A 10199-nucleotide genomic window follows, 5' to 3' on the forward strand; every position below is an offset into this window, starting at 1 on the left:
TTTTTCTAGCAGGAAGTGGAAGAAAGGTGTGTGGATTTCCTTACCTGACAGAGATAAGTTTTTTCTTACCTGTACACATCCTGTGCAACCATAAAATGTTGAACAGCAACTTGGATGGAAAAAGCTATGAACATACATAGAGGCAACATTTCCAACTGATACACGTGTGTATGGTATCATACTTTAGAAAAATTATTTATATATTAACCAAAAAATATTCCAGTGTCTAATAAATATGTATACATGTGTATGTACTCATGTACTTGAATTTAAAAAAAAAAAAAAATTGACATAATATTTATTTCAAAATAGAAATGGATTGGCCAGCAGACAATAGCTACTTACCTGAGTCTTCTCGTGATTCAAAGTATAAAGTACAAAATGAATAACCAGCAATTAAACATTGTGACATGGCCCGGCCGTACAGTAACTGCGATACAGAACACTTTTAGTGGGTATGCAAATGAGCAGAAACTGTACTGTATCTGAAAAATATCAACAATACAGTACGGTTTATTCTTAGCGATGAAGGAAAACTGAATCCGTATCTTAAATGATATAGACATAAGAATCAATCAAGTCGCATGATATAGCGCTGTTAGTATTTATTCAAAATTTGAGATAAATTGAGAATAGAATTTTACAACGTAAAGTTACCAGTGGCGGATTCAAAAATTTTAGAAAGGAGGGAGTGGGGCAGTATACAAATGGTTTTCTTCGAAAAAAAAAAAATGTCCAAACTGGAAAATCGGGAGTTTCGTGGGGGTAGAGTCATAATTAGGCCTGACACTATATGTGCGTTATCGTTTCGTGTTGATAAATTAAAAGTATATACAAGTTTAGCAAACATAATTTACGAAAGCCAAAAAAGAAAAGAAAATCGAAAAGGGAGGGATACCGACGCGCGCGAGTGAGTGCTGGATCTGCCTGCCTTTGGTTCCTCTACATTTTATTTCAAACATGAAGGTAATATGCCCCCTTTCTTACATCTGTTTATTTCAAATTGGAGCAAAGAATTTTGTATACACATGTATGACGACCGGTCGATGACATTGTCGGACATTTCTCTCAAAATACGACCTCCCCGAAACATTTTTGCTTCAATTACATTCCCATATAGGATTCTTATGTATAAAAATGTTTTGCACTAAATTCGTAGCTTAGATTTTAAAAAAATTCAGCAAGAGCTAAATAGAAAGGAAAAAACCTAAGCAATCAAATATAGGTTAAATTTTGGGAAAACACATTATATAATACATCTCATAATTATAATTATTTAAATAGATAGATACCTGCACGTTCACCTCACTCGGCATTTCAGTTGCGATTGCTAAAACTGGGTACTAAATCAACTTTCTGCAAAATCATCTGATTGGTTGAGAGATATATACCCATATACACATGTAAATTAGCGAGGTCATAAGAAAGGTCATGTCACAAGTCATTTAGAATACTCGTTTCCTACTGTATCGGAGATACAGGGCGGGGCCTGTCTCGAGCTATCGCTCTCGCCTAAGCCCCGCCCTGTATCTCCGATACAGTAGGAAACTCGTACTCTAAATATAACGTACAACAGACAGGCCATAAATTTAGAATATACTTTTTATGTATGAATTAATTTCGTTTTGAATCATATGTTTTTCTAACAACATCAAAATAAATGCGTCTATCGGAAAAAGCACATTTATAGTATTTAACACCAGAAAATAGAGAAATTAACCAATAAAAAATTTGAAAATAAATTTAAACGACAGTACAAACGTCATGAAGGAGATATGCTAACATTTTTGAAGAAACAAAATCCAAAACAATTCTTTGAAATTTTCAAAACAAAAAAGACAAACCATGTTGGCTGTAATTTAACTTTAGATTTCTTTACCCATTTTAAAAATCTTGGTTCTAACACAGGCGATAGCCTGAGAAAAGAATGTTATTTGGATGCTGTGTACGATGAGTTAGATTCAGAGATCAGTTTCGAAGAAATATGTACAGCAATTAAAAAGTTAAAAACAAATAAAGGTTTTGGTGAAGATTGTATTGTTAACGAATTGTTCATGAAATACCGCGATGAATTGCTCCCACTCTTACATAAACTTTTTAACAATATTTTTAACTCGGCTTTTGCCCTGAATCATGGTCAAAATGTTTCATTACTCCATTGCCAAAAAGGGGGACAAATACGCCGTCAATAACTATCGTGGTATATCTTAGTTGTTTTGGTAAATTTGCTTAATAATTGGATATTAGAATGGGAACATTCCTATGATATATTGACTGATGCACAGTTCGGGTTTCGTAAGGGATTGTCAACTACTGATGCTATTTTTGTTCTGCAATCGCTTATAAATAAGTACCTTTCTGCTAAGAAAAGATTATATTGCTGTTTTGTAGACTTTCAAATAGCCTTTGATTCTATTGATAGAATAAAATTATGGCAGAAATTGTTTCATTTATGCATCCAGGTAAATTTTTAAAGATAATTTAATCTCTATACAATAGTGTTAAAAGTTGTGTTAAATACAACGGTTATCTCAGCGATTACTACCACAACGACATTGGTCTAATGCAAGGAGAAACATTATCACCAATATTATTTTCACTATACGTAAATGATTTCGAGGTTGGTTTTATATCAGATAACTGTCCCTATATTGATCTGCCGATGCTAAACTTATCCATACTCATGTATGCAGACGACATGGTTATTTTTGCTGAATCTTCAGAAGGAATACAAAAAATGTTAAACACACTATGCAGTAATACTGAAGAATGGAGTCTTTCTGTTAATGTAACAAATACTAAGGTTTTGTCTTTAGAATATTGGTAATCTAAGAGAGAAATTTTTGAAAAAGTATTATTATAACAAGCCTAGTGTCTTTAAATTAATTCAACTGTTAAGTTCTGATAATACTAAAGATCTCTTAAATTTGGGCAAATTTTTGAATGCTGCCACATTGTTAAGAAAAAATAATATCGATGTACATGTATAAGACTATTTTCATGTATGTATTTTTTACGTTCACTCTCTCTGTATGATTTTGTTTTCTTTTTCTTGATAGCTTGTATTATTATTCTGATGAGCCAGTTTGCTAAAGGAAATGAATAAACTTGAAACTTGAGTGCACAAAGTAAAGTTCTTTGATAACTAGTAGACTCATTGTTCTTTGATAACTAGTAGACTAATTGTTCTCGAACAATTAGAGGTCTTTCCACCTTCTTTAGATTTCAATTTTTTCTATATTTAAATCTTAACGATTAAATTCCATGAAAAAGAAACCAGAAAACGATTGAAAGATAAAAAAAATTAAAATTCATTAAAAAAAAAATGAAATGACCTTGAACAAATATTCAAGATTAAAAGGTCAAGGGTCACATTGCAATTGGTCCCATGTTTCTACGACTTTAATTTTAAAGTTATAGGGTTAACATTAAGCGCAGAGACGTAAAGGGGCAATCACTCATATAAGGGGTCATCAGATCCTTTCGCACTGATAGATTGAAATTTTGTCTAAAAACTCTGAAGACCTTAGTGAATGATTTGTATCTCTACAGTTTACGGTTTCGCCGGAGTAGCAATAACAAGGTATATAGAGAAAGGGGCAATAACTTTTAAAGGGGTCAATCTTAGGGGAAAACAATGAAATTTTTAAAATAGATTTAAAAGGATATATTAAAGATGCAAAGATATATTATATACATTGAAAGATAATTGAAAAGAGATTTTAAAAAAGAGCTAATTTTTTTTGATATTTTGAATAATCTTGGCCTTTGACCTTGACACATATTTCAAGGTCAGAGGTCAAAAAAATTAATGCAGTTGGTTTCATGTCTCTACGATTTGTGTTTTGAAAATTTTTCATTATTCGTAAACATCAAAAACTTTCAGGGGCAATAGCTCACTCGACGAATCCTTCCGCAATGAAGAATCTCCTTAATTAGTTGAAGACACTGGTGAAGGTTCCGTACCTCTACGGTTTATGGTACGGAGGAGTAGCGATAATAAAGTTTCTCGTGCAAGGGGCAAAAACGCTGAAAGGGGTCATAGTTCATAGTAAATGCGTCAAAACTCTTCATGATTTTTAATGACCTTTAGGACGAACAAAAAATCTTTTTGATAAACCTCAAAACAAATAATTCTCGGAAGAAAAATAATAAACAGAACAATAATACCAATAGAATAATAAACAGAACGATTTCAATAGGTCTTTCCATAGAAAGGTGGAAAGACCTAATTATTTATTGAAACATGAAGTATATGAAATTTCCACAATTTCTACATGATGGGCCGATTATATAAATCTGCTCTCAAATTGCATGCAGTATTTCTAAAGTGTTGGTTATTTTATTTTCCGTTTTTTTTCCATATTCACATATTTTTTAAACAACTTCTACTTAATTTTGCTTTGAAAGGTCCTTGAGATCGTCACATAAAGGATACTTGAGTCCTAGACTATATATAGTCTTGCTTTTTTCTGCACTTAAAAATTAAATATTAAAAAATGAATTGTTATCTGAACAACATTTATTCGCTTATTTTTTTTATTTGACAGTACAACCCATGCGATCTTTGAGAAGGGTCTTAAATCTGCTTCATCTGGAAAAAAAAATAGAAAAAGAAATTAGTTTATATACGCACTAAAAATACCTATTTATTATTTCATGCAGCAAATGTGGCAAAATGTATTTCATTGCTTTACCTTATTTTTTTAGGCCTAGCAGAAGGCACTGTGTTGAGAGCGTTTGAAGAGCTTGGGATAGCTGTCTGAAACTGCTATTGGAGGAACACGAGGAGGGTATGGACCTCAAGCAAGTCTGTCCCCTTTTAGTGATCCTGTCAATTATGGCAAATAAACAGAGCTATTTACTATGGACCTTGTCTTGAATCACGAAACTGCTCAAGTTTACTTACAATGAAAAAAAATGGTGGGTATGGACAATTCTTTCTAAGAAGAAGATAAGTACGCAGTTATATTGCACTGAGGGTCCAATATCTGAGAATAATTATGTACGATATCTGTCTTGTTATAAGTCCTGAGATGCTTTACATGGCATTTCTGTAGAATACAAATGTATACTTTACCCGCATATCTTGGGCATTACGGTAAAGTCGCCAGATGCGATTCGTGATTGAAATGGCTGAAGTTCCAATGCTATTAAAGCACAGGGATACAACTGTAGAGTGCAACCTACAATGAACAATTAAGCCTTGTAGCAACTGAAGCAGTAACAGCCATTTCTTTTAAACCGCGGTTTACATATACTCTAAAAACGTATATATATATATATATATATATATATATATATATATATATATATATATATATATATATATATATATATATATATATATATATATATATATTCTGTTTCTATACTTGAGAGAAAAACTGTGCGCAAGAACAGATGAATACTTATTGAATATCGTTAGACTGAGATGGATTTTCGGATTATTAACTCACAGATATACTGCTAAGATCTGTCTATGATCTGCTACTATCACCAACAAACCTGTACAAATGGAGTCTTATGGAAAACCTGAATTATAGGAGCTTTGTGCAAAAGATGGAACTTAGAGCACATTTTGTCATGCTGCAATATTGCTCTTACACAAGACAGGTACAGGTGAACACATGACCGAGCTAATATCGTAGAAAAGAAACAAATGAAGAAGAGGCCACAGAACAAAGAAATATGCTAAAGAAGGTGCAACATTATCAATCAATAAACCTTGAAATTTATCATAAACTCAGCAGGGAGATGCAGGTAGACCATGAGTTACAACTGGTATTGTTATACATTTTATTGTGGTCCTATAACAGCAGAAAGATCCGTCATAATTGTTTGAACTAACTGTATCCTGGGAAGAGAGGTGTAAGGAGGCCTACCAGAGAAGAAAACAAAAATACAAGGATCTGGAAGGTGAGGTGGAGCGCATGCCTTGGGGTTTTGTAGAAATTGAATATAGATGATTTCCAGCACAATCCATTTGGAGAGGCATATCAGTCCTGGAAATTCAGGGAAGAACAGAAGATCTGGAATACAAAAACTATCAAACACAGCAGAGAAGTAATCTTGCTGCTTGTGGAAAGGAGAAGAACTGGAAGCCATCTACAGTCAGGCGGTGATTTAGCCAATCACGACTGACTCCCCACCCGGGGGATGTTCCAGGTTAGGAGTCGAAACAACCGACGAAGGGTGGACCTGGCTAATGATGTCTGTAGATCCAATAGTTACAACATCCTGACTGTATTAAGTCTACAATTTTTAGAACAATTACCTAGTTCTGGAAATAAATTTTATTAAGTATTTAATTGAAAAGTTCGCCGATACCCGTTGGTTAATATCGCTAGTTATGACATATATATCATACACAATATTTCTTACCTCATAAAAACAAATTACATAAAAATCCTATTTTATATCAAAACATTCTCTGGTACTCTCTCAGAATTTTATTTCCAGGAGAGTTACAGTACAGTAATGCAACTAACCAAAGCACAAGGCATCAACTTAGAGGATAAATTTTATGATCAAGAAATACATGTATTTATCACTAACCCAAAAGAAAAAAAGGCAAATATGGATTTGTTTTATTTCTTGAATTCAACAGCTAATCCCCAAGTAAACGAAAATGTTTACTTTTGTCAAATGTTAAAAGATGTAGATATTTATCCTTTAGAGTTAGAAAATTGATAATCTTCATCTTATAAAACTATAGTTGAGAAACTTAAAATACAAACACAAGCTTGCTTCTTCAACAGCAATGGAAAGGCTTTTAACATCGGAGGGAAAATGCTACTCCCAGAAAGATGAAAAAATGAAAAAAAAACAACAACAAAAACTGCAGTTGTAATTGAGGACATTTCAAAGAAATCAAACAGATTTCTGATTTACATTGTATGTGATAGAGATTATTCGACATCTCAATCTACATGTATATATTGTATATAAACAACATGGACTTTTTGATCTATTTAGAAATATTTACAGACGTATGTTAAAGATAGTGCTACAGTCTGAACACGGAAAACTGTCCCTTTTGTTACCACCTGTTTTCTTCAAACATTGCCTCTTTACACTTACAATAGTTTAATTGCATAAAAAAATCAATTTCATCAACTCTGTAAACTTTTCACATTTTCGACTTCTTCCCAAGAACCACTGGGCCAATTTCAACCAAACTTGCCACAAAGATTCCTTGGGTCAAGGGAATTCACTGGGCCAAAAAAGTTTATACGTATGTGAAACCTTTATTGAAAGCGTAGATTCAATTTAAGTTTTAACAAATCATGACCCCCGGGGGTAGGGTGGGGTGATTTCTTTAAAAATCTTCTTCCCAAGAACAGCAAGCCATGATTAGTCACATGAATATGGAAGCATCCTCAGAATGTGTATATTTGTTCAAATCATGACACCTTCGGGTAAGTTCGGATTACAACAGGATTAAAGTTTTACACAACATATAATAGAAAAAAATTTGCTGATTTAAGTTACTTAATGAGTTAAAATCATGCGTTTCTTTTAAGATATTTGTATCATAAAGCGAAAGATTTATGAAAAATATGTTAGCGAAGTTTTGGCAAACACGACTGCACTATGATGCAAGAATAGACTGCATATTATAAGTGCCGCAAAAACATAGGTTGTACAGACAATAGTAACTTCAACTTTCCTGCGCATATATACAATAAGTAGGAAGATATGAAGCAAAATTTTCGTCTTGGGGCAGACAAAATTATTTTTTTTCTCCATAAAAGTAGATTTCTTTTTATCCCAAAACCTGTAATTTTCTGAAACCTTGTACTTTCAGGAATTGAAAGAAATTTGAAAGGTCGTTTCACAATTCTTTTTTTGTCGATGTTTCTGTTTTTGCTTGACGGTGTCGCTTTCAGAACAACAGTGTCATATTGAATCGGTGAGTGTTGTGGTCCATGGGTCTGTTTATTTTTTATTTATTTTTTTTATTGGTGAAGGGCGAGTTGGTCTATATCACATTTCATTTTCGTCACCAAAATTAGAAAAAAAATTGTCGAAGCTTTATTCTTTGTTACCGCGGAATATTGCATTTTTTTTGTCTGATATATTTTCTAATGGCGATAGTTAGCGGTATCAGATATTAAAGGCAGAAAACTTTAAAAAAAAAAAATAAAAATACAAACCATCTGGCGCCGACGTCACCTTCTCGCTTACAACAGCAATCAACAGACACACAAGAAGTCGTTTTGCGAACATTTTCAACACAGATTTTATGTTGCGAAATACTAGTCAACTAATGCTCTTCTAAAACGTTTTTATACTTTTATGGCTGGATTTGGAAATACTTGTGTAAATTGAGTTTGAAAATTATTGAAATTAAACCCAGAATAATCATTTCAAAAGGTCATGTAAATTGTGAATTATTTTTCCTCATTATAACCCCCGTTTAGAAATAATCACACTAAATTTCAAAGTGTTTAAATTAATGATCTAAATAAGCAGTGAGTACTGATGAATGTTCCGACATTTGACGATCTCAACATACATGTATACCTTGTTTATGTACATATGCCCTCAGTTTTGAAATCGGAGACGATCTCGAATGAATCAAATAACATTTGAAATATATTTACGACTACTGAATAATATTCTCCTTTATTTCTTATAAAAAGCACTGTCTTCATTTTCTTACTCCGGTAACGCTTCTAAAGTCTAAACTAACATTTTTTTTCGTTTAAAAAGTGGGCTATTTCATCAACGAAACATAGATGGTGTACAGATCAATAAAACAATATTTTACGAACTTATACCTACTTTGCACGGTAAATTATACCGACATAAATATATATGATAATTCTTTGTTTGTTGGTATACATTTATTGACTGTAGTCGAGGGCAATATGCATTTTGTTGGAACCAAGAACTAAACTGTTTGCCTGAGGCCGTGAGGCGAAGGCAAGCAGTTTGGTTCGAGGGGTCTAAACAAAGCATTTTGTTCTAGAAACAGTCAATGACCCCCTTTTTTAATACCTTTTACTTTTTTTTAAATATCTTGCGCTGACTTCCATGTTTGTGATGTAAATTTTGTTTACGCTCTGTGGATTTCACTCGGTCATTTCCGTAACTATCGAACACCAACGGAATAAGATATAGTTGATCCCGCCTAAATTGTGATGTAAAAACGTCATAGCAGTCCAATATCTCATCGACAGGTCCAATATCTCGCTCAGCTGTCCAAGATCGATTGGGAGGGGGAGGGGCTCAGTAAAACATTGGCACTTTTTAGCTCACCTGAGCCGAAGGCTCAAGTGAACTTTTCTTCCCTAGAACCACTGGACCGATTCAACCAAACTTGGCACAGTGTATCCTTGGGTAAAGGCAATTCAATGTTTAAATGGATGGCTACACCCTCTCCAGAGGGGAGATAATTAGGAAATAATGAAAATTGGGTGGAGTCATTCAAAAATCTTCTTCTCAAAAAACTACTGGGCCAGAAAAAAAGAAATATAAAAAATTAAAAATTATATGACAAATTATATGAAAGCTTCCAGATAGTGTAGATTCAAATTTGTTCAAATCATGAATCCCGGAGGTAAGGAGGGGCCACAATGGGGGATCAAAGTTTTACAAAGGAATGTATATGATTTTTTAAATATATTCTTCTCAAGAACGACCGTTCACGGTAGCTCAGTCGGTAGAGCGCTTGCTCCGTGATCGGGAGGTCGTGAGCTCGAATCTCGGCCGCGACTGACCTAAGTCGATAAAAAATGGGTAGCAACTGTTCCTTCGCCATATGCTTGGCACTTTGAAGTAAAAGTTGCGGGTCCTTCGGATGAGACCTTAAAAACCGAGGTCCCGTGTCACGGCAGGCGTTGGCACAATAAAGAACCCTCACTGCTCAATGGCCCTGAGTGCCGAGTAAAGGTCGAAATTTGAAGCCCTTCACCGATATATGGTGACGTCTCTATATGAGTGAAAAATTCTCGAATGGGGTGTAAAACAACATACAATCAAACAATCTTCTCAAGAACAGCAAACCCATGATGAGTCATATTGATATGGGAGCATTCTCAGGTGGTGTAGATTCAAATTGTTCAAATCATGACCCCCAGAGGTAGGATGAGGACAAAGTGGGGGTCAAAGTTTAATGCAGCAATGCCATGATTAGTCATATTGATAGGGAAGCATCTTAAGGTAGTGTAGATAGAAGTTTGTTCAAATCA

The 10199-nt window shown here is 33.9% G+C and overlaps 1 long non-coding RNA gene across 1 annotated transcript; it reads right to left on the minus strand.

Annotated features, from left to right (window-relative positions):
- Positions 1-4504: 4504 nt before the first annotated feature.
- On the minus strand, positions 4505-8266 carry LOC133191459 (uncharacterized). Its single transcript, XR_009721693.1, has 4 exons — positions 8160-8266; positions 5081-5186; positions 4698-4831; positions 4505-4594 (listed from the first exon to the last, which is right to left on the minus strand). It is a non-coding gene; the product is annotated as an uncharacterized LOC133191459 (long non-coding RNA).
- Positions 8267-10199: the final 1933 nt, after the last annotated feature.

This window comes from Saccostrea echinata, unplaced genomic scaffold (genome assembly GCF_033153115.1).
Source record: "Saccostrea echinata isolate AGI-Se365-2 ecotype Australia unplaced genomic scaffold, CSIRO_AGI_Sech_v1 ptg000023l, whole genome shotgun sequence".
Lineage (NCBI taxonomy): Eukaryota > Metazoa > Mollusca > Bivalvia > Ostreida > Ostreidae > Saccostrea > Saccostrea echinata.